This window comes from Canis lupus, chromosome X (genome assembly GCF_011100685.1).
Source record: "Canis lupus familiaris isolate Mischka breed German Shepherd chromosome X, alternate assembly UU_Cfam_GSD_1.0, whole genome shotgun sequence".
Classification (NCBI taxonomy): Eukaryota; Metazoa; Chordata; class Mammalia; order Carnivora; family Canidae; genus Canis; species Canis lupus.
Genome location: NC_049260.1, coordinates 118,852,289 through 118,876,411, shown reverse-complemented (window position 1 = coordinate 118,876,411; position 24,123 = coordinate 118,852,289). Strand labels below are relative to the sequence as shown.

The 24,123-nt window shown below is 42.3% G+C and overlaps 1 long non-coding RNA gene across 1 annotated transcript; it reads left to right on the top strand.

Annotated features, from left to right (window-relative positions):
• The first annotated feature begins 18,821 nt into the window (after positions 1–18,821).
• Positions 18,822–22,744, top strand: LOC119868244. The gene is made up of 3 exons (XR_005386033.1): positions 18,822–19,171; positions 20,818–20,820; positions 22,734–22,744. It is a non-coding gene; the product is annotated as an uncharacterized LOC119868244 (long non-coding RNA).
• Positions 22,745–24,123: the final 1,379 nt, after the last annotated feature.

The following is a 24,123-nucleotide window of genomic DNA, read 5'->3' as shown; positions in this document are numbered from 1 at the left end:
AGCCTCGGTTTCCATCGAAAGATGAATGGATAAAGAAGATGTGGTTTATGTATACAATGGAATATTACTCAGCCATTAGAAACGACAAATACCCACCATTTGCTTCAATGAAGATGGAACTGGAGATTATGCTGAGTGAAATCAGTCAATTGGAGAAGCACAAACATTATATCGTCCCATTCATTTGGGGAATGGAAAAAATAGTGAAAGGGAATAAAGGGGAAAGGAGAAAAAATGAGTGGGAAATATCAGAAAGGGAGACAGAACATGAGAGACACCTAACTCTAGGAAACGGACTAGGGGTGGTGGAAGGGGAGGTGGGCAGGGGATGGGGATGGGGGTGCGGGTGGGGTGACTGCGTGACAGGCACTGAGGGGGGCACTTGACCGGATGAGCACTGGGTGTTATTCTATATGTTGGCAAATTGAACACCAATAAAAAAATAAATTCATAGGAAAAGTGCTCGCAGGGAGCTGGAGCCGGATCCCAGGAGAGGCGAGGATGCCCTTAGGCTTCCTGGGACACTAATAGAAGACCTGCGCCCCAGGGAGAGTCCACCACACACCGCAGCCGAGCTCCCCAAAGAGCTGCATTGCGTGTCCCACTGGACCCGGGAGCAGCTCGGTGGTGGCTCAGGTTGCGGCTCCGCGGGGAGGGAGCTGCTCGGCCCTGTTCCAGCAGCGCAGTCCCCGGAGCCCAAGGCACTCGGAGACACAGCCCAGGGGCCGGCGCTCCCCCCGGGACATGCAGAGGCTGGGAGGGCACAGGACAGCAAGGACACTCCTGCCGCCGGGCAGCCCCGCGTTGTGCAGATCAGCGGCCCCCAGCCCTGGAGCATCCAGGACCCTGCAGACTGAGAGCTCTGGTAGTTACTGTGGGAGCGGACTCCAGGGCTGGAGAGCTGGGCGCCACCACTGTTGTTGTTCCTCCTGGGGCCTCACAGGATAAACAACCCCCACTGAGCCTCATAGTGGCCTCACAGGATAAACAGGATCAACAACTTTCACTGAGCCCTGCCCCAGGCAGGGGGCTGAGCATCTCCCCCAAGTGCTCACCCCTGACAATCAGCACCGCAGGCCCCTCCTGCAGAAGACCAGCTAGACGGACAGGGGAAAAACAGGTTATTGACCAAGCAGCACTGGAAAGTTCCAGGGGAGGTTGAGGGATTTATAGTATACAGAATCAGAGGATACTACCCCTAGTTTTTTTGTTTTCTGTTTGCTTCCCCCCCTTTTGTTTTTTTCTTTCATTTCCTCTCTTCTCTTTTTTTCCTTCTTCTTTTTTTTCTTCTTCTTCTTTCTCTTCTCTCTTTTTCTCCTTTTCCCAATACAACTTGTTTTTGGCCATTCAGCACTGAGAAAAATGACTAGAAGGAAAAACTCACCTCAAAAGAAAGAATCAGAAACAAACCTGTCTCCCACAGAGTTACAAAATTTGGATTACAATTCAATGTCAGAAAGCCAATTCAGAATCACTATTATAAAGCTACTGGTGGCTCTAGAAAAAAAGCATAAAGGACTCAAAAGACTTCATGAATGCAAAATTTAGAAATAATCAGGCAGAAATTAAAAACCAATTAAATGAGATGCAATCCAAACTAGAGGTCCTAACGATGAGGGTTAACGAGGTGGAAGAACGAGTGAGTGACATAGAAGACAAGTTTATGGCAAAGAGGTAAACTGAGGAAAAAAGAGAAAAACAATTAACAGATCATGAGGATAGATTAAGGGAAATAAATGACAGCCTGATGAAGAAAAATCTACGTTTAATTGGGGTACCCGAGGGCACCGAAAGGGACAGAGGTCCAGAATACGTATTTGAACAAATCATAGCTGAGAAGTGTCCTAATCTGGGGAGGGAAACGGGCATTCACATCCAGGAAATAGAGAGATCCCCCCCTAAAACCAATAAAAACCGCTCAACACCTCGACATTTAATAGTGAAGCTTGCAAATTCCAAAGATAAAGAGAAGATTCTTATAGCAGCAAGAGACAAGAAATCTCTAAATTTTATGGGGAGAAATATTAGATTAACAGAATACCTCTTCACAGAGACCTGGCAGGCCAGAAAGGGCTGGCAGGATATATTCAGGGTCCTAAATGAGAAGAACACGAAGCCAAGAATACTTTATCCAGCAAGGCTCTCATTCAGAATAGAAGGAGACATAAGAGCTTCCAAGATAGGCAAAACTGAAAGAATATGTGACCACCAAACCAGTTCTCCAAGAAATATTAAGGGGGATTCTGTAAAAGAAAGAGGAAGTCCAATGGAACAATCCACTAAAACAGGGACTGAATAGGTATCATGATGACAATAAATCCATATCTTTCAATAGTAACTGAATGTGAATGGGCTTAATGATCCCATCAAAAGGCGCAGGGGTTCAGACTGAATGAAAAAGCAGGACCCGTCTCTTTGCTGTCTACAAGAGACACATTTTAGACATAAGGACACCTACAGCCTGAAAATAAAAGGTTGGAGAACCATTTACCATTCAAATGGTCCTTAAAAAAAAGAGGGGTAGCCATCCTAATATCAGATAAGCTAAAGTTTATCCCGAAGACTGTAGTGAGAGATGAAGAGGGACACTATATCATACTTAAAGGATCTATGCAACAAGAGGACTTAACAATCATCAATATATATGCCCCGAATGCGGGAGCTGCCAAGTATATCAATCAATTAAAAACCAAAGTTAAGATAGACTTAGATAATAATACACTTATACTTAGTGACTTCCATTGAGCGCTTTCTACAATCGACATGTATTCTAAGCACAACGTCTCCAAAAAACAAGAGCATTAAATGATACACTGGAACATATGGATTTCACAGATATTTACAGAACTTAACATCGAAACGCAACTGAATACACATTCTTCTCAAGTGTACATGGAACTTTCTCCAGAATAGACCACATACTGGGTCACGAATCAGGTCTTAACCGATACGAAAAGATTGGGATCGTCCCCTGCATATTTCAGACCGTAATGCTTTGAAACTAAAACTCAACCACAAAGAAGTTTGGAAGGATTTCAAACACGTGGATGTTAAGGACCATTCTGCTAAAAGATGAAAGGGTCAACCAGGAAATTAAGGAAGAATTAAAAAGATTCATGGAAACTAATGAGAATGAAGATACAACCATTCAAAACCTCTGGGATACAGCCAAAGCAGTCTTGAGGGGAAAGTCGATCGCAATACAACCATCCATCCAAAAACTGGAAAGAACTCAAATACAAAAGCTAACCTTGCACCTAAAGGAGCTGGAGAAAAAACAGCAAATGGATCCTACACCCAGCAGAAGAAGAGAGTTAATAAAGATTCGAGTAGAACTCAATGAAATCGAGACCAGAAGAACTGTGGAACAGATCAACAAAACCAGGAGTTGGTTCTTTGAAATGATTAATAAGATAGGTAAACCATTATCCAGCCTTATTAAAAAGAAGAGAGAAAAGGCACAAGGTAAAAAAATCATGAATGAGAAAGGAGAGATCACTACCAACACCAAGGAAATACAAACTATTTGAAAAACATATTATGAGCAGCTATACGCCAATAAATTAGGCAATCTAGAAGAAATGGACGCATTCCTGGAAAACCACAGACTACCAAAACTGGAAAGGAAGAAATAGAAAACATGAATAGGCCAATAACCAGGGAGGAAACTGAAGCAGTCATCAAACTCCTCCCAAGACACAAAAGTCCAGGGCCAGATGGCTTCCCTGGGGAATTCTATCAAAAGTTTAAAGAAGAAACCTTACCTATTCTACTAAAGCTGTTCGAACAGATAGAAAGAGATGGAGTACTTCCAAACTCGATCTATGAGGCCAGCATCACCTTAATTCCAAAACCAGACAGAGACCCCACCAAAAAAAAAAAGGAGAATTACAGACCAATATCCCCGATGAACATGGATGCAGAAATTCTCAACAAGATACTAGCCAATAGGATCCAACGATACATTAAGAAGATTATGCACCATGAGCAAGTGGGATTTATGCCCGGGATGCAAGGCTGGTTCAACACTCGTAAAATAATCAATGTGATTGATCATATCAGCAAGAGAAAAAACAAGAGCCATATGATCCTCTCAATAGAGGCAGAGAAAGCATTTGAGAAAATACAGCATCCATTTCCGATCAAAACTCTTCAGAGTGTAGGGATAGAGGGAACATTCCTCAGCATCTTAAAAGCCATCTACCAAAAGCCCACAGCAAATATCATTCTCAATGGCAAAGCACTGGGAGCCTTTCCCCTAAGATCAGGAACAAGACAGGGATGTCCACTCTCAACACTGCTATTCAACATAGTACTAGAAGACCTAGCCTCAGCAATCAGACAACGACAAAAAATAAACGGCATTCAAATGGGCAAAGAAGAAGTCAAACTCTCCCTCTTCACCGATGACACGATACTCTACCTAGAAAACCCAAAAGACTCCACCCCAAGATTGCTAGAACTCAAACAGCAATTTGGCAGTGTGGCAGGATCCAAAATCAATGCCCAGAAGTCAGTGGCATTTCTATACACTAACAATGAGACTGAAGAAAGAGAAATTAAGGAGTCAATCCCATTTACAATCGCACCCAAAAGCATAAGATACCTAGGAATAAACCTAACCAAAGAGATAAAGGATCAATACCCTAAGAACTACAAAACACTTATGAAAGAAATTGAGGAAGACACAGGGAGCTGGAAAAATATTCCATGCTCATGGATTGGTAGAGTGAATATCGTGAAAATGTCGATGTTACCCAGGGCAATTTACACGTTTAATGCAATCCTTATCAAAATACCATGGACATTCCTCAGAGAGTTGGAACAAATTATTTTAAGATTTGTGTGGAATCAGAAAAGACCCAGAATAGCCAGGGGAATTTTGAAAAAGAAAACCATAGCTGGGGGCATCAGAATGCCAGATTTCAGGTTGTACTACAAAGCTGTGGTCATCAAGACAGTGTGGTCCTGGCACAAAAACAGACACATAGATCAATGGAACAGAATAGAGAACCCAGAAGTGGACCCTGAACTTTATGGTCAACCAATATTCAACAAAGGAGGAAAGTGGGAAAAAAGACCATCTCTTCAATAAATGGTGCTGGGAAAACTGGACATCCACATGCAGAAGAATGAAACTAGACCACTCTCTTGCACCATACACAAAGATAAACTCAAAATGGATGAAAGATCTTAATGTGAGACAAGAGTCCATCAAAATCCTAGAGGAGAACACAGGCAACACCCTTTTTGAACTTGGCCCCAGTAAATTCCTGCAAGATACATCCATGAAGGCAAGAGAAACAAAAGCAAATACGAACTATTGGGACTTCATCAAGATAAGGTTTGCACAGCAAAGAAACAGTCAACAAAACTAAAAGACAACCATCAGAATGGGAGAAGATATTTTCAAATGACGTATCAGATAAAGGACTAGTATCCAAGATCTATAAAGAACTTATTAAACTCAACAGCAAAGAAACAAACAATCCAATCATGAAATGGACAAAAGACATGAACAGAAATTTCACAGAGGGAAATAAAAATTAAAAAAAAAAAGAAATTTCACAGAGGAAGACATAGACATGGCCAAAAAGCACATGAGAAAATGTTCCGCATCACTGGCCATCAGGGAAATACAAATCAAAACCACAATGAGATACCACCTCACACCAGTGAGAATGGGGAAAACTAACAAGGCAGGAAACCGCAAATGTTGGAGAGGATGTGGAGAAGGGGGAACCCTCTTGCCCTGTTGGTGGGAATATGAACTGGTGGAGCCACTCTGGAAACCTGTGTGGAGGTTCCTCAAAGAGTTAAAAATAGACGTGCCCTACGACCCAGCAATCGCACTGCTGGGGATTTATCCCAAAGATACAGATGCAGTGAAGCGCCAGGACACCTGCCCCTGATGTTTATAGCAGCAATGTCCACAATAGCCATACTGTGGAAGGATCCTCGGTGTCCATCGAAAGATGAATGGATAAGGAAGATGTGGTTTATGTATACAGTGGAATGTAACTCAGCCATTAGAAACGACAAATACCCACTTTTGCTTCGATGTGGATGGAACTGGAGTTTATTATGCTGAGTGAGATAAGTCAATCAGAGAAGGACAAACATTATTTGGTCTCATTCATTTGGGGAACATAAAAAATAGTGAGAGGGATTAAAGGGGAAAGGGGCAAAAATGAGTGGGAAATATCAGAATGGGAGACAGTACATGAGAGACTGCTAACTCTGGCAAATGAACTAGGGGAGGTGGAAGGGGAGGTGGGTGGGGGGTGGGGGTGACTGTGTGACGGGCACTGAAGGGGGGCACTTGATGGGATGAGCACTGGGTGTTATTCTATATGTTGACAACTTGAACACTAATAAAAATAAGTTTATATAAAAAATGAAAAAAGCAGTTAAGACCAACTAACAAATGCCAGTTCTTCGAAAATACTCAGAAAACAGACATTTTTTTTTGCAAAAATGACCAGATACTAAAGAACAAAATCTCAAGTAAACAATGTCAGTTAAAACTGTAGAAAATATAGATGCAGAAGATATTTAAATGATGTAAAGATACAGAACAAATACATGATCCTCTCAGGATAACCAAATGATGGACGAGGAAATCTTTCTACATATGGAAATTTTTCAGCTAATAAGCTAAGAACAAATGAGAGAAGTAGAAAATTCCTATTATGCAACCCCATGCATGCAAATAAAATTGATGATCATCAATGATTGCCAACTTCAGCACAAAGGACAATATATAATATGTTCCTCATAATGGAAGTATGTAGCATTATCTATGTAGCAATCTTGGTTTTTTTTTTAAAGAAAATACAGCAGAAAAACAAGCATGCAAACTTAATTTGATCAAGTGTCTATTTGGGACTATCAATTTAAGGAACTAGGACGCCAAAGTACATGTTCAAGGACACCAAAATGTTTTGTTCAACATAATTCAGATTATGGGAAATGTCACAAAATTTGACCTGCTTTTTTCCCTCAAGAACAATAACTGCAAGGGGAGAAAAGAGTGATGTGGGAGGAAATCTACTGATTAAAAAAGACTAAAGGGATATAACCAAAAAAGTCACAGAATATAGGCCATATTTGTGATTCCAATAAACTTAAATTTTTTTTCCAGATCAGTTAAATGTGAAAAGTAACTGGACATTTGATACTAACAACTTCTTTAGATTTGTAGGAATGATAATTGTATTGCATTTATGTGTTACCAAAGATTTTTTTTTTGTCTTTTGGAAATGCATATTGAAATACTGATGAGATGAGATGAAACAGCAGTGTATCAGATGATCCTCACGTTAATCCATTGGCAGAGATGTGGGGAAGGTGAGGGTATATTGGAACCAGACTGGCCATGTACGAAAGATGATTACTGCTGGCCATTGGGTTTGTTATACTCTTCACTACTATTGTATGTGTTTTAGACTTTGTGTAATTAAGGTTTTATTATAATTATCATGCAATTGCTTTAGAAATCCTGGGTGAAATGGGCAATATATTTTTAAAAGAATTATTTATTTATTCATGAGACACACACACACACACAGAGACAGAGAGAGACAGAGAGAGGCAGAGACAGGCAGAGGGATAAGCAGGCTCCACGCAGGGAGCCTGACACGGGACTTGATCCCGGATCTCCAGGTTCAGGCTGTGGGATGAAGGCAGGCGCTAAACCGCTGAGCCACCCGGGCTGCCCAAAATGGACATTATTTTTAAAAAGAAAAGGACCATATCAGCCCATAGAGAAATAGAAAATTTAATTAAACAATACAAACTGAAACCATAGTCAACACCTAAACTATCCTTAGTTCCTGGACAGGCAGTATAGGTGGCCAAAGCTGAATGTTGCCAAATTTAACTCCAATTAAAGAAATTAAAAAATAAATAAAAAATAAAATGAGAAAAAAAGAAAACCTTATCTCCATCTTAACTCAAGTCTCCTGAAGCATACAAAAATATGGGGTTATTTAACTCGTTTTTCCAGGCTAGCTCTCTATACTTCTCATACCAGATGAGCACCCCATTTCCACACCGAAAACACTTGAGCCAAGTTCATTCTTACAGTAGCAAATATCCTAAGTAAATTGATACCATATTCATTATAGCAGTGAATTGACTGAACAAGCAGGCTTGGCTAAGAAGTGAAGAAATGATTTAAAGTAGAAAATACTTTGAATTTTATTTGGCCATGCTGACAAATTAAAGGGAAACATTATATCATGCCAATGGGTATGATAATAGCGCTTGAAAAAAATTCACCATAAGTACAAGACAAAAACTTTTAACAAATTTCCTAATAGCTACTCCAAATATACTTAAATGTGAAATGCGAGGTGCATTCCCAATGAAGACACGGATAAGACACAGATGTATGCTTTTACCTGTACCATTCAAAAGTACACTAGAACAGGGCAGCCCCGGTAGCTCAGTGGTTTAGCACTGCCTGCAGCCCAGGGTGTGATCCTGGAGACCCAGGATCGAGTCCCACATCGGGCTCCCTGCATGGAGCCTGCTTCTCCCTCTGCCTGTGTCTCTGCCTCTCTCTCTCACTCTGTGTGTCTCTCATGAATAAATAAATAAATAAATAAATAAATAAATAAATAAATAAATAAATATTTAAAATCTCTATAAAATAACAAAAACAACAGTACACTAGAACAGAGCCAGAACTATGCAAATCAAAATAAATGACTATCAAAAAGGAAGATAATGTTGCATGACAATATGATCATGTATATAGAGAATTCAGAGAAATAGGTATATGGGATATCTGAATTAGTAAGAGACTTCAGAAAAATTGTGTATGCTACATCACTATTGCAAGATCAAGGGCCTTCTACACACGCAAAAGTAATAACTATTTTGAAGATGTCATAGAACATATCCTGATAGATTGAGGTGAAAAAAAAGCCCTGAATAAAAGGAGCACTAAACCCTATTCATTGATGGGGAACAAAATGTTGTAGAGATGTCAATTCTGCTTAAAATTACTTTATTATTTTCTTTTCTTTTCTTTTTTACAGATTAGATGCCTTACCTGTACCTGGCAAGATGACGGTGAAGTGCAGGCTACTGTCTTCTGTTTCCAAAATCAAACCAGGAAAACTAGAGAAGGGAAAACAAAACTAATAAAAAAGCACAATATGAACAACAAAAACTTAACAGCAAAACATGAGAAACCCCTGGGGTAGACGGAAGACTGTGCTGAACTGATGAACAACAACAAAATCCCAGAGGAGAGAGTGCGAGGCTCTGCGTTCAGGGCAGCATTCAACATACCTGCCGTTCATCCAGATTCCAATATATGCCAGGCGCTGTGCAAGGTGCTTCTCATCCCTGACACATTCCTGTCATCCTACGGGGCAGGGCGGCTCAAACCCACGTACTTCACCGATGACAACCCCAATGCTCTCAGGGTTGGTCCTTCTCCCAGGATCCCATGGCTGGTGAGTGACAAGGCAGAGACTGGAACCCTGGTGCGAAGTCATGTCCAGTCCACAATGTTCCCATCCCACCCATCCTGTGGCCAGGCTTCTGACTCCTACTTCAGGAGTGAGGACAGCGTGGTGTCTCCCAAGTGACAAAAGGAAGGATGCCGTGGCGAAGGTAGAGACCTGGGCTAAGGAAGGCAGGTGACACTGAGAATCAAATACAGTTTGGAGATTGTCTGAGTTTTGTTCAGAGTAGACTGCAGATGCCACCATTTCTGTCCAGTTGCAGCACTTTCCCACGTGACAACATCCTTCCCTGGTCTTCCCCCATGTGTCCTCCTGTCCACCTCTGGTACCTGGCCTGCTGGCCAGCTTATCACTGCTACCTCCTCTCCAGGATGCACAGGGTCTTCTGTCCTCCCCTGACACAGAGCGTGCCTACCCCCTGCAAAAGCACCCCCTGGATACTCACCTTGGAATGACTCTGGTAGCCACAGTCCCTTTGACTTTGGGTAGGGACCTTTAAACCCTGGCAGTCCCTTTGGGCAATTTCAACACATTCTGAAAATGTTTCCCCAAGTGGGTGTGTGAGTAGACTGATTGGCTGCATAATTGACTAGATCTTTGGATACAAACTGGACTTTAAAGAGAGGGTTTTGGAACCTCCCTGATATTTGCAGTAAAATTTTAATGGGATGTGCTATTGGAAACTGGCTACTAAACACATATGCAGAGAAATGAACTTACCTAGGTGATCAAAACCCAGAGTTCCCCTCAAAAGTTGTAGTGAGAGAATACCATGGAAGGCAATGTGGAGCAAACATCTATTAGATTGAACTCTTAAAAACCCTACTACGAGGTGAAAAATGGTGCCTTAGTGGACGTGCTAGCTCAGATTAAAAGGGAAAAATAACTATCCTTCTTTGCGTACCAGCCCACAGGAAAATCCTGGCTTGCATTGTGCCTATTGGCCCTGGTGCAGGTGTTAAGGCATGTTCAGTCATGTGGAGGGCAGCAGATACTCAAAGGTTAAGATGTGACTCGTGGATCAAAAGGAAGGAGAAAATTCTCAGCCTACTGACATGATAGTTGCAAAGGGCAGCATAGAAAGGTACTATTGATTAAAGAATGGCAAATCCCCCCACTGACATTTACATGATCCTCTTAAAATTACGTGATATTGTATTTGAAAGCATCTGAAATTTGGAGACTATCCAAGCAAACCTGGCCTTCTCAGAAAGTCCTGCAAGAAGTGAAGAAGCTTGTGGTCATCACAAATTACAAGGGTCACTCTTAATTGAGCACCACCTACTGTGTAACAGTGTGTGGGAGAGACTACAAGTACTCACCACAACTCATCTTCCTTTCCCTCCTGGATACAGGGACACTACATTTCCAGTTGGCTTGTAGGTAGGAAGAGTCATGTGACTAGCTATTGTCACTGAGATATGAGCAGAAGCATTGTGTGTCCCATCTGAAGCCAGCATGCCATTTCTGTGCTTTCTCTTTTACTCAGCAGCCGACACGGTAATCTTTTTTTTTTTTCCAAAGATTTTATCTACTGGGGCACCTGGTAGCTCAGTCAGTTAAGTGTCTGCCTTTGGCTCAGGTCATGATCTCAGGGTCCTAGAATCAAGCCCTATGTTGGACTCCCTGCTCAGCGGGAGTCTGCTTGTCCCTCTCCCTCTGCCTGTCTCCACCACTCATGCTCTCTTTCTCTGTCTGAAATAAATAAATAAAATATTTTAAAAATATTTGATCTATTTATTTCCAGAGGGAGAATGAGAGCGTGAGAGAGCAGGGCTTGTGGGGTGGGAGTCAGAGTGAGAGGAAGAGAGAATCCCAAGCAGACTCCATGCTGAGCACAGAGCCTGACCAGGGGCTCAACCTCACGACCCTGACACCATGACCTGAAACAAAATCAGGAGTCCGATGCTAACCCAAATGTTCTTCCCAGGTGCCCTCAAACATGACAATCTTATGCTGAGATGGAGGCTCTTCAAAACAGCCTGGAAATTTGGGTCCCTTGAGAGTGGTGAGACCCTGCCAAACAGCATCAAAATTTAGGTGCACAAAAAACCAAACCTCTGCTGCGTTAAGCCATTCAAAGTTCGGGTTTTGCCTATTGCATCAACTAGAATTTGCATTAGCTGGCAAATACTCAGATGCTTTTATAGAGAATGACAAAAGCTTGCCACCCAGAAGGGGAAGGAGACAAGGGAACTCCCAGAGGATAGGGAAATCAGCGTGCTCTCACCCATCAGCACAATATAAATTCTCTAGGTCAGAGAACTGAGAAAGACAGCAGTGGCTTGGAGGTCTGAAAGCCCTAGAATTACCTTATCTATGCCCAGCAGATGTTGGGCACAGTTTTCTAGGGTATGCAAAGCAGGCAGTCCCTAAAAGGCTAAAAGTCAGCTTATTTGGAATACATTTAAAGCAACTAGATGTGTAAAAATTTGAGTGTGTTTGAGGATATTTTAGGAAAGGCCTTGGTTTCACATTTCTGCAGTCATCAAGAAACTGTGGAACACTCTGTCTCCGGCCCCCCTTTCTGAGAGCTTAATTTGCCTTCCTATTGTGCTTGGTTGGCCATTTCATCCTGAATGGTAGAGCTGTCCCTCTATGACTTGGCGGATACTGGTTCAGCTCGCTCTCCTTGTGAGGAAATCTCTCCTGCCACTATTTTGTTCTTTCACATCATTTTACTGATTTCCATGAAAAACGGGACTTTTAAAGTTACACATAGACTGGAATGGTTCCATCTGCCATTGAGTGTGTAATCATTAGGCATCTCTCCTACAGATGTTTTATTTTATTTTATTTTACTTATGAGAGAGAGAGAGAGAGAGAGAGAGAGAGGCAGAGACACAGGCACAGGCACAGGGAGAAGTAGCAGGCTCTATCCAGGGAGACGGACCCGGGACTTGATCCCAGGTCTCCAGGATCATATCCTGGGCTGAAGGGGGCACTAAAACACTGAGCCACCGAGGCTGCCCTCCTATAGATGTGTTAAGATATGCCATTTGTGTTACTTATCCTGCTTGTGCTTATGTTGGTGTTGACACGTTATGTGTACTGGAGGCCAGATTAAGTTGATCCAACACGATTGTGTGAGTTTTGAATAAGATATTGTTTAACACACATTTCCAGGTGTCAGGAGTATGATGAGTCAAGATACATGACTCCTGCCTTGCCTAGCTCACCCTCTGATAGGGTGGAATGGGCACATAATGTAATTTATCTCTGTTTCCAGAAGTGCTACAGCACATGGAAAACAACAACTTTTTTTTTTATTGGAGTCTCATTTGCCAACGTATAGCATAACACCCAGTGCTCATCCTATCAAGTGCCTTCCTCAGTGCCCATCACCCAGTCACCCAACCTCCCCGCCCACCTCCCTTTCCACCACTCCTTGTTCGTTTTCCAGAGTTAGGAGTCTCATGTTCTGTCACCCTCACTGATATTTCCCACTCATTTTCTCTCCTTTCTCCTAAATTCCCTTTCATTATTTTTTATTCCCCAAATGAATGAGACCATATATACTTTGCCCTCCGACTCTGCCTTTGACTTACTTCAATCAGCTTAATACCCTCCGATTCCATCTACGTCGAAGCAAAAGGTGAGTATTTTTCCTTTCTGATGGCTAAGTAATATTCCATTGTATCCATAGATGACAGCTTCTTTATCCATTCATCTTTCGATGGACACCAAGGCTCCGTCCACAGTTTGGCTATTGTGGACATTGCTGCTAGAAACATCGGGGTGCTGGTGTCCCGGCATTTCACTGCATCTGTATCTTTGGGGAAAATCCCCAGCAGTGCGATTGCTGGGTCGTAGTGCAGATCTATTTTTAGCTCTTTGAGAAACCTCCACACAGTGTTCCAGAGTGGCTGCACCAGTTCACATTCCAACAGGGTTCCCCTTTCTCCACATGGTCTCCAACATTTGTTGTTTCCTGTCTTGTTAATTTTCCCCATTCTCACTGGTGTGAGGTGGTATCTCATTGTGGTTTTGATTTATATTTCCCTGATGGCAAGGGATGTGGAGCATTTTCTCATGTGTTTGTTGCCCATGCGTATGTCTTCTTTGTGGAATTTCTTTTCATGTCTTTTGCCCATTTAATGACTGGAATGTTTGGTTCCTTGCTGTTGAGTTTAATAAATTCTTTATAGATCTTGGATACTAGCCCTTTATCTGATGGGTCATTTGCAAATATCTTCTCCCATTCTTTAGGTTGTCTTTTAGTTTTGTTGACTGTTTTCTTTGCTGTGCAGACACTTTTTATCTTGAATAGGTCGCAATAACTCATTTTTGCTTTTCTTTCCCTTGCCTTCATAGATGTGATCTTGCAAGAAGTTGCTGTTGCCACATTCAGAAAGGGTGTTGCCTGTGTTCTCCTATGGGATTTTGATGGAATCTTGTATCACATTTAGATCTTTCATCCATTTTGAGTTTATCTTTGTGTATGGTGTAAGAGAATGGTCTCGTTTCTTTCTTCTGCACGTGGCTGTCCCATTTTCCCAGCACCATTTTTTGAAGAGACTGTGCTTTTTCCAGCGGATAGTCTTTCCTGCTTTGGAATGAAGGTGATGCTGGCCTCATAAATGAGTTTGGAAGTACTCCATCTCTTCCTATCTTTCGGAACAGCTTTAGTTGAATAGGTATAGTTTCTTCTTTAAACGTTTGACAGAATTCCCGTGGGAAGTCATCTGGCCCTGGACTTTTGTGACTTGGGAGGTTTTTGATGATCGCTTCAATTTCCTCCCTGGTTATGGGCTTGCTTCGGTTTTCTATTTCTTCCTGCTGCAGTTTGGGAGTTTGTGGTTTTCCAGAAATGCGTCCATTTCTTCTAGATTGCCTAATTTATTGGTGTACAGTTGCTCATAACATGATTTTAAAATCATTTGTATTTCCTTGGTATTGGTGGGGATCTCTCCTTTTTCATTCATGATTTTATTAATTTGAGTCTTTTCTCTTTTGTTTTTAATAAGGCTGGCTCCTGGTTTACCTATCTTATTAATTATTTCAACGAACCAACTCCTGGTTTTGTTGATCTGTTCTACAGTTTTTCTGGTGTCTATTTCATTGAGTTCTGCTCGAATCTTTATTAACTCTCTTCTTCTGCTGGGTGTACGTTTTATTTGCTGTGTCTTCTCCAGTTCCTTTAGGTACAAGGTTAGCTTGTGTTTGAGGATTTTCTCCAGTTTTTTTCGGGGATGCTTGTATTGTGATGTATTTCCTTCTCAGGACTGCTTTGGCTGCATCCCAAAGATTTTGAATGGTTGTATCTTCATTCTCATTAGTTTCCATGAACCTCTTTGATTCTTCTCTAATTTCCTGGTTTACCCTTTCATCTTTTAGCAGGATGGTCTTTAACCTCCACGTGTTTGAATTTCTTCCAAATTTCTTCTTGTGATTGAGTTCTAGTTTCAAAGCATTATGGTCTGAAAACATGCAGGGGACAATCCCAATCTTTTCGTATCGGTTAAGACCTGATTTGTGACCCAGTATGTGGTCTATTTTGGAGAAAATTCCACATGCACTTGAGAAGAATATGTATTCAGTTGCGTTTGGATGTAAAGTTCTGTAAATATCTGTGAAGTACATATGGTCCAGTGTGTCATTTAAAGCTCTTGTTTCTTTGGAGATGTTGTTCTTAGGAGATCTGTCATTTGCAGAAGGCACCAAATTGAAGTCTCCCAGTAGAATGTATTATTATCTAAATATGTCTTAACTTTGGTTATTAGTTGATTGATATACTTGGCAGCTCCCACATTATGGGCATAAATATTCATGATTGTTAGGTCTTCTTGTTGCATAGTCGCTTTAAGTATGATATCGCGTCCCTCTTCATCTCTTACTACAGTCTTTGGGATAAACTTTATCTGAAATGAGGATGGCTACCCCTGCTTTCTTTTGTGGGCCATTTGAATGGTACATGGTTCTCCAACCTTTCATTTTCAGGCTGTAGGTGTCCTTAGGTCTAAAATGAGTCTCCTGTACACAACAAATAGATGGGTCTTGCTTTTTTGTCCAGTCTGAAACCCTGCGCCTTTTGATGGGATCATTAAGCCTATTGACATTCAGAGTTACTATTGAAAGGTATGAATTTAGTGTCATCAAAATACCTATTCAGTCCCCATTTTTGTCGATTGTTTCTTTGGGCATCCTCTTTCATTAACAGAGTCCCCCTTAATATTTCTTGCAGAGCTGGTTTGATGGTCACATATTCTTTCAGTTTCTGCCTATCTTGGAAGCTATTTATCTCTCCCTGTATGCTGAATGAGAGCCTTGCTGGAAAAAGTATTCTTGGCTGCCTGTTCTTCTCATCTAGGACCCTGAATATATCCTGCCAGCCCTTTCTGGCCTGCCAGGTCTCTGTGCAGAGGTCTGCTGTTAATCTAGTTGTTCTCCCCATGTAAGTCAGGGATCTCTTGTCTCTTGCTGCTTTAAGGATTTTCTCTTTATCTTTGGAATTGGCAAGTTTCACTATGAATGTCGAGGTGTTGAAAGGTTTTTATTGATTTCAGAGGGGGATCTCTCTATCTCCTGGTTCTGAATGCCTTTTTTCCTCCCCAAGGTAGGGAAGTTCTCAGCTATGATTTGTTCAAATACATATTCTGGTCCTCTGTCCCTTTTGGCACCCTCTGGAACCCCAATTAAATGTAGATTTTTCCTTCTGAGGCTGTCATTTCTTTCCCTTGACCTTTCCTCATGATCTTTTCATTGTTTTTCTCTTATATCCGCAGCTTCCTTCCTTGACATCAACCTGTCTTCTATGTCACTCACTCATTCTTCTACCTCCTTAACCCTTGTCGGTAGGACCTCCAGTTTGGATTGCATCTCATTTAATTGATTTTTACTTTCGGCCTGATTAGATAAATTCTACGTCATGAAGTCTCTTGAATCCTTTATACTTTTTTTCCAGAACCACAAGTAGCTTTATAATTGTGCTTCTGAATTGGATTTCTGACATCAAATTGTAATCCAAATCCTGTAACTCTGTGGGAGAGGGTACTGTTGCTGATTCTTTATTTTGTGGTGAGTTCTTTTTCTCGTCATTTTGCTCAGTGCAGTGGCTAAAAATGAGTTGTGTTGGAAAAAGGAAGAAAAAAAAGATAGAAAAAAAGAAAAAGCAAACAAAGAAACAAAGAGAAACAAATAAACACAAAAACAAGGAGGGGTATCCTCTGGTTCTATATACTGTAAACCCCTGGAATTGCCCTGGAGCTTTCCATTGCTGCTTGGTCCACAACTTGCTCTTCCCCTGTCCTTCCAGCTGGTCTTCTGTGGGAGGAGCCTGCTGTGCTTTTTCTCAGGTGTGTGCACCTGGGGGAGCTGTGGAGCCCCCTGCCAGGTGCACGGCTCAGTGGGAGCTGTTTACCCTGTGAGGCCTATATCCCTTGGCGGCCTCAACGCTCCCAGGCACAGGTGACACCAGGAGGAACGACCACACTGGTAGCGGCCAGCACTCCAGCCCTGGAGTTAGCTCCTGCTGTAAGGATGGCAGCTCCCAGAATGCACTGGCCTGGATGCCCCGGGGGTGGGGGGCGCTGTCGTGCACAGCTCAGCGGGGCCAGGTGGTAGGACCATCCCCGGTGTCCTGGGCCCTCCCGGCCTCCGCCTGTCCCAGGGAGACCACAGGATAGGGGGCTGTGTCCCCGTCACCCTGGGCTCCAGTGCCTGCACCACTGGAATCATGCTCCCAGGGCTGCCAAGTAACCTCCACCAGAGCCACCGCCTGAGCTGCTCCCGAGGCCCCACTGGACACCCGCTCCAGCCCTTTACCTTGGACCGGGGGTGTGGGGTGCTCTCCCCAAGGCACTTCTGTTCTGTGAGGGACCCCGGGAACCTGGGAGCTCCACTGCCCCTCCTGGGATCCTGCCCGAGGTCCCTGCCAGCACCTTTCTATCCGGGAATAATCCAGGTGGATTTTTTATCATTCCTGCTTCTCCGGGACTGGGCTTTCCTGTCCCAGGGTCTCTCGCTGCCCGCCCCCCTTAGCCCAGCTCCTTGTGGGGCCCCTCCCCCACCGAATTCTTTTTTATTTTTTTTCCCATGGTCCAACCTTGTTAGAAGCGCAAACTCCTCTCTCTGTAGCATTCCCGCCATTCTCTCTGTAAATCAGGGGATGATGTGGGTTTTCAGGACGATTTGAAAGTTATCTAGGTAAGTTGGTGGGGACAGGTGACTTGGGGACCCTACTATTCTGCCATCTTGCCCCGCCCCTCTCGACAACAACAATTTATAATTACAAATGTGTTTGCTTCTGAGAGAGAATAGTTTATTTACTCAGACTCAGATATAAAGGACACAGCCAGGTACATGGCTGAGAGCAGGGACTCTGGACCCAGGCAATGGGGGTTTGAATCCTGACTGCCACTTCCCAGCTTTGGGATCTTGAGGAAGCTCCTGTCCTCACTGTGCCTCAGGTCCCTTATCTATAAACCGTGGATAACAGTTGTACTTACCTAATGGAGCCGTTATGAGGACTAAGCCAAGTAATCCATGTAGAGCACATATGACAGACCTGGCACATAGCAAATGCCAAGTGAGTACTCGTGAATGTTGCAAATCCTGGCCTCACTCCACACTCATGTATGGTCTCAGGATAAAGTCAGTCAAGTAACAGAGGGTTCGTAAAGCAGGGGTAATACTTGTACATCATAGAGCTCTGGTGAACCTGAAGCACTTAGCCTCCTGCAGCACATGGTATTGCAGTTACTGTCATCCTTGGGGCTGGCACTGACATCCTCCCTTTTATCCCTCAATGCTCCAGAGGGCACTATTACATCTATCAAATATCGCCCTTTGCCACCATCCAATGGCCAGTTCTAATAAAATCCCTTCATGTCTGGAGCAGGCTTCTGTCATCATCACACGGCGCTGTTCATCAGTGTAGGGGTCACAGGCATTTTCTCACTGGAGCCCAAAAGCAGCCTGGGCATTTTGATTGTCCATGACCCTACCGACTTACTGCAGGATACATATATTGCTGTCATCATGATAAAAATAGCAACCTCTTACTAGAACTTTTCAATCTATACAACGGGTCATGGAAATGATCTCATTTGCTAAAGCAAGCAGCAAGGAACAATAGGCTTTGATTCTGGCTTTTGATTGAGCCCAAACCCAACACCTAGGGGGCTGGAGGTCTGGAATTTCTGTCAGAAAACATGGATGGCCCCTTTACCTCTGACTTAAGCTTCCAGTAGCTAAATCTCAGAGTCTAACTTGAATTTCCTCCTGCCATTCGCTTCTGCCACCATTCCAGAATGAAGTGGTCACAAGGAATAATTTGAAACCGGATGTTGACCACTCAGTAGGCTCTTCTCATTTAGATAAATAAGTAGATCAGGCTGTGCTCTGGCACTCCAGGCAAAGATGGTGGAGCGCAGTTACAGCTTTTCACTGACTACATTCAGCCCATCTGGTAAACTTGTCCAGATTGAATATGCATTGGCTGCTGTAGCTGGAGGAGCCCCTTCAGTTGGAATTAAAGCCGCAAATGGTGTGGTATTCGCAACTGAGAAGAAACAGAAATCTATTCTGTATGATGAGCGAAGTGTCCACAAAGTGGAACCAATTACCAAGCACATAGGCCTGGTGTATAGTGGCATGGGCCCAGATTACAGAGTGCTCGTGCACAGAGCTCGAAATCTTGCTCAGCAATACTATCTCGTTTACCAAGAACCCATTCCCACAGCTCAGCTGTGGAATCCTGTGAATATACTAAATTACTAAATTACTAATTACAGAGTTGCTTAAGTGATGCAAGAATACACTCAGTCAGGTGGTGTTCGTCCATTTGGAGTTTCCCTACTAATTTGTGGTTGGAATGAGGGGCGACCGTATTCATTTCAGTCAGATCCATCTGGAGCTTACTTTGCCTGGAAAGCCACAGCAATGGGAAAGAACTATGTGAATGGGAAGACTTTCCTTGAGAAAAGATATAATGAAGACCTGGAACTTGAAGATGCCATTCATACAGCCATATTAACCCTAAAGGAAAGCTTTGAAGGAAAAATGACAGAAGACAACATAGAGGTTGCAATCTGCAATGAAGCTGGATTCAGAAGGCTCACTCCGACTGAAGTTCAGGATTACCTGGCTGCCATAGTATAATAACCAAGTGACTGAGAAATCTGGAATTTCAGATAATCCCTCTACTTAAATATGTTTAAAGTATGTTTTGTTTTGCAGACTTTTTCATACTTATTTCTACATGGTTTAATGGACTGATTTTTTTTGTTTGTTTTACTATCTTTTTATTTTTTTTAATTTATTTTTTATTGGTGTTCAATTTACTAACATACAGAATAACCCCCCGTGCCGGTCACCCATTCACTCCCACCCCCTGCCCTCCTCCCCTTCTACCACCCCTAGTTCGTTTCCCAGAGTTAGCAGTCTTTACGTTCTGTCTCTCTTTCTGATATTTCCCACACATTTCTTCTCCCTTCCCTTATATTCCCTTTCACTATTATTTATATTCCCCAAATGAATGAGAACATATAATGTTTGTCCTTCTCCGACTGACTTACTTCACTCAGCATAATACCCTCCAGTTCCATCCACGTTGAAGCAAATGGTGGGTATTTGTCATTTCTAATAGCTGAGTAATATTCCATTGTATACATAAACCACATCTTCTTTATCCATTCATCTTTCGTTGGACACCGAGGCTCCTTCCACAGTTTGGCTATCGTGGCCATTGCTGCTATAAACATCGGGGTGCAGGTGTCCCAGCGTTTCATTGCATTTGTATCTTTGGGGTAAATCCCCAACAGTGCAATTGCTGGGTCGTAGGGCAGGTCTATTTTTAACTGTTTGAGGAACCTCCACACAGTTTTTCAGAGTGGCTGCACCAGTTCACATTCCCACCAACAGTGTAAGAGGGTTCCCTTTTCTCCGCATCCTCTCCAACATTTGTTGTTTCCTGCCTTGTTAATTTTCCCCATTCTCACTGGTGTGAGGTGGTATCTCATTGTAGTTTTGATTTGTATTTCCCTGATGGCAAGTGATGCAGAGCATTTTCTCATATGCATGTTGGCCATGTCTATGTCTTCCTCTGTGAGATTTCTCTTCATGTCTTTTGCCATTTCATGATTGGATTGTTTGTTTCTTTGGTGTTGAGTTTAATAAGTTCTTTATAGATCTTGGAAACTAGCCCTTTATCTGATATGTCATTTGCAAATATCTTCTCCCATTCTGAAGGTTGTCTTTGAGTTTTGTTGACTGTATCCTTTGCTATGCAAAAGCTTCTTATCTTGATGAAGTCCCAATAATTCATTTTTGCTTTTGTTTCTTTTGCCTTCGTGGATGTATCTTGCAAGAAGTTACTATGGCCGAGTTCAAAAAGGGTGTTGCCTGTGTTCTTCTCTAGGATTTTGATGGACTCTTGTCTCACATTTAGATCTTTCATCCATTTTGAGTTTATGTTTGTGTATGGTGAAAGAGAGTGGTCTAGTTTCATTCTTCTGCATGTGGATGTCCAATTTTCCCAGCACCACTTATTGAAGAGACTGTCTTTCTTCCAATGGATAGTCTTTCCTCCTTTATCGAATATTAGTTGCCCATAAAGTTCAGGGTCCACTTCTGGATTCTCTATTCTGTTCCACTGATCTATGTGTCTGTTTTTGTGCCAGTACCACACTGTCTTGATGACCACAGCTTTGTAGTACAACCTGAAATCTGGCATTGTGATGCCCCCAGATATGGTTTTCTTTTTTAAAATTCCCCTGGCTATTCGGGGTCTTTTCTGATTCCACACAAATCTTAAAATAATTTGTTCTAACTCTCTGAAGAAAGTCCATGGTATTTTGATAGGGATTGCATTAAACGTGTATATTGCCCTGGGTAACATTGACATTTTCACAATATTAATTCTGCCAATCCATGAACATGGAATATTTTTCCATCTCTTTGTGTCTTCCTCAATTTCTTTCAGAAGTGTTCTATAGTTTTGAGGGTATAGATCCTTTACATCTTTGGTTAGGTTTATTCCTAGGTATCTTATGCTTTTGGGTGCAATTGTAAATGGGATGCAAAAATTCTCAACAAGATACTGGCCAATAGGATCCAACAGTACATTAAGAAAATTATTCACCATGACCAAGTAGGATTTATCCCTGGGACACAAGGCTGGTTCAACACCCGTAAAACAATCAATGTGATTCATCATATCAGCAAGAGAAAAACCAAGAACCATATGATCCTCTCATTGGATGCAGAGAAAGCATTTGACAAAATACAGCATCCATTCCTGATCAAAACTCTTCAGAGTGTAGGGATAGAGGGAACATTCCTCGACATCTTAAAAGCCATCTCTGAAAAGCCCACAGCAAATATCATTCTCAATGGGGAAGCACTGGGAGCCTTTCCCCTAAGATCAGGAACAAGACAGGGATGTCCACTCTCACCACTGCTGTTCAACATAGTACTGGAAGTCCTAGCCTCAGCAATCAGACAACAAAAAGACATTAAAGGCATTCAAATTGGCAAAGAAGAAGTCAAACTCTCCCTCTTCGCTGATGACATGATACTCTACATAGAAAACCCAAAAGTCTCCACCCCAAGATTGCTAGAACTCATATAGCAATTCGGTAGCGTGGCAGGATACAAAATCAATGCCCAGAAGTCAGTGGCATTTCTATATACTAACAATGAGACTGAAGAAAGAGAAATTAAGGAGTCAATCCCATTTACAATTGGACTGATGTTTTTAAAACGATACTTATAAATCATAATAAACTGTTAAATCCAACTTCTAGCTTTTTAGGAGTTAGTAAAATTTTAAAATAGTGATTTCCTGCTTTTTATCACAGTTGACTTCTGGAAACTACACTGCAGAGCAGAAGGGTGAACTCATTCTTCATGCAATTTTGGTTCAGTCAAGTCTTGGTATATTCTTTACTGTCAGATATTGTCTGTCAGTAAAGCAGAACTGCTTTTAGTAAACATCATTGCATTTACAGCTGAGAGAAGCTCTAGGATTCATGAGATAAGACGGATAGCATAGGTGTTTTGTAGGCATCGTTAGATGTGGATCAGTGAGACCCCAGGACAGTGACATTGTACTAGAGCTATGAAGGGTGCTAGGCTGAAGGGTTTCCTATGGGAGATCCGTGATGTAAGTAAATAAAAAATGGTTTATTGGTTGGTTTGTCCATCACAAGTAGGTAAATATTTAAAAGGAGCCCCTCAGGTTCTTTTTTTTTTTTTTTTTTTTTTTTTTTTTTTTTTAAAAGATTTTTATTTATTTATTCATTCATAGAGACAGAGAGAGAGAGACAGACAGGCAGAGGGAGAAGCAGGCTCCATGCAGGGAGCCCGACGTGGGACTCGATCCCGGGTCTCCAGGATCACACCCCGGCTGCAGGTGGCGCTAAACCGCTGCGCCACCGGGGCTGCCCGCCCCTCAGGTTCTATTAGACTTCTTACACCCAAGGATGAACCTTAAGTGCTGGAAATAAAATCCTAATACTTAAACATCAAAAAAAAGATAAATAATAAGTAGATCAATAGCCTGATATGTGCGTGTCACACCCAAATACTCATGCATATCTTTCCACCACCCCGTCATGATTTATGAGTCAAGCAGCACAAGGCACGTGTTATGTTTGCTGACCATCAAACACATCCTGTGGTTACTTGAGATATAGTTGGGAGCCTTGGCCTAGATGGAAAATTGATGTCAACAGGATTCTCATATTTGGGATCAGCCTCTAAATAGTTCTATCATGTCTCTCTTCTTCTAAACCTACACTTGGGTTTTCCCATACATCTGCTCCCCTCGTATGTGAGGATGCATGCTGCTTTCTGGTCCTTGCTGTTATCCCAGAACATACAAAAGAGCTCAGCACCTGAAAAGGCAGTTCCCTGCAGGGAAGAGGTACCAGTAAGAGGAGCCAGACAGGCAGCTCTCTGTGAGGTTTCCAGAGAAACAGCTGTTGCAAGTCATTCCAATTTTGTTTAAGGGACCCCAAACCAGTTGCTTTCAAATTAGTTGTAAATACATTAAAACTGTTTGCTACTCAAAATTTCCCAGCATCTTAAGGAACCTTCGCGAGTCCTGCCATGAGGTTTCATTCCTGAATTGTGTCAAGTGCTGCCACACTGCCTGGCACATTGGAGGGAGCAGATAAACTGTGACCCAAGTTCATGGGAGATGTCAGCTCATGGAAGAGCTAAAGGAAACAAAGAGCATCTTGGTAGATGTGCCCACAACTTAGGCTTTGTTTCACTTGTTACAGAATGTAAACTGCTTCTTTCACCGTCTCTACCACCTTGGTTTCTAGATGTGTATGATGTTAGACCTGGAAGAGCCCTTAGAGACTGTATCAGTTGGGAAAGCCTACATTATGCTGTGCCCCTCACCCCGTGCATTTTCTGACCCAACCTTCTATTGTTCTGCTGCTCACTCCTGATTTATCTACTATTTATATACTACTGGTTCTCTTTCTCTGGTTGAACTCTTAACTGCTACAACACCTATAGGATGGATAAAATAAAATAGGATAAATGTTGGAAGGAAGCGAAGACATTGGAACCCACATATATTGCTGTTGGGAATGTAAAAGAATGCACCTACTTTGAAAAGCACTTAGAAAGATCCTAAGAAAGTTAAACACAAAGTTATCATATGACCTAGAAATTCCATTCCTAC